This window comes from Gopherus flavomarginatus, chromosome 22 (genome assembly GCF_025201925.1).
Source record: "Gopherus flavomarginatus isolate rGopFla2 chromosome 22, rGopFla2.mat.asm, whole genome shotgun sequence".
Taxonomy (NCBI): Eukaryota; Metazoa; Chordata; order Testudines; family Testudinidae; genus Gopherus; species Gopherus flavomarginatus.
In genome coordinates this window covers 3,598,203-3,603,425 of record NC_066638.1, presented here as the reverse complement: position 1 = coordinate 3,603,425, position 5,223 = coordinate 3,598,203, and positions in this window count along the sequence as shown.

The window sequence follows — 5,223 nt, the reverse complement described above, 5'->3', positions numbered from 1 at the left end:
GCTGGCCCCGCCTTCCCACTTCGGACCAATCACAGCTCGTTCTCTCCCTTACAGCCCCCGCCTACTCATTACCCCATTGGACGACTATCTAGCTTCGCCCGCCCTACATCTTGAGCCAATCGCATTCGGCTCTGAACAGGATGTCCCCGTCCCTACAGCATCCCATTGGTGCCTCAGATGTCAATTCCTCTCGCCTCGTCGCTTTGTCTGCTCTGCGGGGATAGAGGTGCCCAGTCCCAGCCGCTCTAGCTGTAGAATACGTAGCGCGGTGGTATTGCGCCAATCAGGGCCGCGCCTCTCTGGTACTGCGGGGGGCGGGGGCACCCCCATGGGTGGCCTAGCTCTGGCCAAAGGGGATAGACCGGTGGTGGCCCAGTCTGTGCTGGGGGGCGGTGCCTGGCAGAGCCTATGGCCTCAGTTTCCCTAGGCAGGCATGGCCATGGGGCCCCTGCCACGGTTAATGGCCCCATTGTAATGGCATTTCTGGTGCTGGGGCGCTCTCCCCCCGCCCCAGCCCTGTGTCATAAAAGAACCCCACTGAGAGGAGCCAAGCAAGACAGCCCTGTAAGGAAGGTGGGTGCAGATTCCTTCTCGCCCGCGCAGCCTGCCATCAGTTTAAAGCAATTGTTACTTCATGCTACCGTGGCACATCAAATTGTGGTGGCCCATGGCACCGTGGTGAGCTTCACTCTCCGAGAGTAAACCAGGTAGAATTCCAACATAAACGAAGCAGCTGCTTTCTTGCTACCCAGGAAACATTTCCAATTGGCTTTTGTTATTAAATAGTCCGTGGTCCCCACCAAATTCTGCCTTTCAAGCGTTATAGACACAAATGCCATATTTCGCTTGGTAGTAAAAGGATGCTGGCATATACTATTATAAAGTTTTACTAATAGTGTTGAATGCTTGCCTTCACTTGTTCAGAAAGTTGGCAGCCCTGTAATAGGGAAGTTAGATAATTGTTTGGTTTAAAAACAAAAACAAAAAAAAAGGAGAGAGAGAATGTTTTCTTCCTTCCTTCCTTCCTTGTTTAGTAATTCAAACAGCCATAGCCCACACAAGAGTGTAGTTTACCAAACAAGCCATGCTTCTGACACACACATATATATCTATATCTATATCTCGACAGTGCCTGGCTATGTTGAATTTCAAATAACAAAATCTAACCCACCAGGTATCCTTATCATGATAAATAAAAAACATCCCCGGCAAGGCCGCAATCTAGCAATGATCTTTATATGGCAGTATTTCTGTATCCACATGAGCCCACACTGATTTCTGCCTACCTACAGCTCATTGTAGGATTGAGGCCAAAGTTGTTATTATTTGTGGTCCAGGCTGGGTATAACTGGCTGGGATCTAGGCAGATGGAATTCTGTGAATACACACCCACTATAAAGTTGTCACAGATCTTGCCAACAAAATAAATAAATAATAGCTACTCCATCAGTATCACTGTAGAGGAAAAAACAGTCTGGGGACTGGGTCAGGATGTTCAGACAAAATCCAACATCTTCACCTGTAAGGGTGAAACCACTGCAATGCTGTGGAGAAATGTACACTTATAAAAATAAGATTTCCAAGCAGATTCTCAGAAAGTGTCAAACTATTAAGATTAGTTTCTAGCCACTTATTTTAGCCTTTTTCTTTACTTCTCTGGGGACTGCAGGACTCTCTTCCTACCTGTATTTATATTTTTGCTGAATAACTATATTGTATATTCTTACCGGGATGCACAAGAATGAGAGGTTTAAGACTTAATGGTTGGCATTAGTTTATTTTAGCATGGAGTCACATTTAAGACTGCATATTGCTACATATATCCAGAGGGATGTCACTTTACAACCAAAACACCAGGCTTCTTCACTCTGGTTCAGGTATGCTATACTTTATTAGATCACATTGAAAAGAAGTAGTACCAACTACAGAATTGTAATTATTAGATTCTTACCTTAGAAGCAATGAATCCTGATATTCCTTATATCTTAATCTGGGATTGCAATTTGTTTATACATCAATCTTCCAAACATATACACACCTATGTAACTTTTACACATGTGAGTAGTCCACTGAGTTTAACGAGTCTACTTATGTGAGTAAAGATAGTAATGGGCATAAATGTTTGCAGGATTGAAGGCTTACTGTGTAAATTAATGAAGAATACCATGCAAAATGCATCCCAAGTATTTAATGACCAAACTATTAGTGACACCACTCAATTCCCAAGCAATCGCTCGCCAGCCAAAATCTGAGTGACATCCCATGATTATTATTGATCCATCTCTTTGTGTTAACTATTAGCTGCTGGGTATTAATCAATCATTAACACTATTAAGAAAAACTATTATACTTACCAGACCATTGTAACCCTGCACAAAAAAATAGCTATTCTCATTAACATGTGAGTATATTGAGGAGTAACCAAAGTTCAAATTTGGAATAGTTTTTAGTATAATTTTCATTTCTTCAAAACATCTGAAGATCTAATAAAGCTCATTAATGAATACAGTTTCCTCTGCAGCAGGAGGTTATATAGGCTGCAATTAGGTTAAACAAATACCCTGCTTGGGGGCATAATGTAGGGCTTAGAGAGGTAGAAGAAGGAAATTCTCACATGAAGAGCTTTGGGGCTGGAAGTGTGGGTTATGAAACAGTAGAGGAGCATGAAGAAGATGTTCACAGAGAGTTTGAAAGAAATAGTGTTGTATATTTCCAGACTCTGGGTAAGTTTTGTGTTTATTAAATTCTAAGCAGGAATGTGGATGGTAGACCGTTTCTGTAAGGGGGACTAAAGTAAATGTTTTTGAAAGTAGGTGAGGTTTTCTCTCTTAAAAATGGATATGTATTTACTCAGATCCCTGATCTCCTGTTCTGTATGGCTACAAAAATGAATAGCAGTATAGTGTAGCTTCCATAAGAGGAGAGATTGAAAAGACTGGAATGGTTCATCTTAGAAAAGAGATGAGTAGGCAGTGGAGCGTATAATAGAAGTATATAAAATCATGAATGGGATGGAGAAAGTGAATAGGAAAGTGTTACCCCTTCACATAACACACAAACCAGGGGTCACCCAATGATATGAATAGGCAGCAGGTTTAAAACAAACATAAACAAGTACTTCTTTGCACAATGTACAGTCAACCTGTGGAACTCATTGTCTGGGGATGTGATGGCCAAAAGTCTAACTGGGTTAAAAAAATAATTAGATACATTAATGGGGGATTGGTCCATCCTTGACTTTTAGCCAAGATGCTGAGGGATGCAACCCCATGCTCTGGGTGTCCCTAAACTTCTAACTGCCAGAAGCTGAGACTGGATGACAGGGGTTGGATGACTTAAAATTGCTCTATACTGTTCATTCCCTCTGAAACATCTAGCATTGGGCACTGTCAGAAGAAAGGATGATGGGCTCGATGGACCATTGGTCAGATTCAGTATAGCCATTCTTATGTTCTTGTATTACCTTTAGTGAGTGAGGATCCTAGAACATCGTAACTCTGCAAAGATCTGACTAGGGTTAGCTTTATATGGCCTATGTGCACCTAAAACCAAATTGTATTGTATGTCATTCAGAAAGTAAACTAGAAGGAGCTAGCTGGGTAGCTGCAAAGGAACTTTCATTATTTCCTGTGAAAATTCTAGAGCAACTGGTAATGGCCCATCATATAGGTTCCAGGGCAGTTGAAGCCATGTTATAATAAATAAAAAACTAAAGTAGGAGAGGTATTAGAGTTTAAACCAATCTCTATTTGGGATTAGGATGAGATCTTCAAGAAAGGCAGATTATTCCTGTTCTGTCTTCTGTGGGGGGGTTTTGTGCCTATCTTTGAAGCATGTGATACTGGCCAGTGTCCAACATGGTACAGGACTAGATGGTTCATCGGTCTCAGCCACTGGCAATTCCTATGGATTCACAAACTTTTTCATAGTGCAGACTATATCTTAATAGACAGCATGTCTCAGATTTCCCTCCTGTACACAATCCCTGTGGCAGCTGTTTATATGAAAAACTAATATTAGGAAAGTATGTATGCATTAAGTTCTCAAATGTGATGTAGCAGTTAGAAATGAGAACAGGCACCATGTGCTCAACTAGTTCTGTTGGCCAGTGGTCTGTACATCACAGGTTGAGAACTGCCATTCTATGGAATGGGACACTGAAAAGCCAAGTGTGCAAGGACTGGAAAGGGCAGGAAAATCCTGCTTTTCTATACAAGGGGAAAAGGATGATCCAGTAGGTAGCACATTCACCAAAGACTTGAGAAACCTGGTTTCAATTTCCCACTCCATCACATGCTTCCCATGGACTGTGGGTAAATCACTTAGCCTCTCTGTGCTTCAGTTCCTAATCTGTAAAATGATATAAATAAATACAATAGCACTTCCCTACCTCACAGGGGTATTGTGAGGATAAATACATTAAAGATTGTGATGGTGCACATAAAGTACCTAAGATGGAAATACGGCACGAAGGGACCCAGTTGATTCAGATCAATGAAATCAATAGAAAAGCAATCATTAATTTTAAAAGAAATTCCAGAGATGTTTTTGGTTGAGATATTACCTGTTGCTCACTAGTCTGGCACACAGTGTTGTGCCAGCACATGACAGCCAGAGAATCAGTGCCAATGCAAATGAAACTGACCCAGACTTAAGTGCCATAGCTGAGGGATGTCAAAAGTGATCCACATAGTTTATGACCCAGTTCATTTTATTTCAGTTTTGATAACCTAAGACGTTAACAAAATGAGGTCTTAAAAAAATAAATGTTCAACATGAGCTGTTCCCCCCCCCCCAAAAAAAAAAGTTTGGGGCAATTGGGGGGTTGTAGCTTTCCACTGCGTGTGCCCAGGGCATGGGGAGGTACTCACGGAAAGGTATTTTTTGGAAGAAATGTATTTGGGGAGGAGGAGGGTTTTGAAGAGGTATTTTGGGTAGGGTGGTTTGGGGATATACGGGAGGGGTATTTGTTTTTTGTAGCGGGTGGGTTTTAGGGTGAGGGTATTTAGTGGAGGGATTTGGGAGTATATGAGGAGGACTGGGTTTTAGGGAGGAGGGGGCATTTGGGTCCGGGGTGGGCACTGGGGGAGACAGGTGGGGTTTGGGGAGGGGGTATTTAGTGGAAGGGTTGGGGGAACGGGGGGGTTTGTGGGGCAGGTTTTAGGGAGGGAGCAGGGGGGGTTGGGTTCTGGGGAAGCAGGTCGCAGTTCAGTACACCACCGC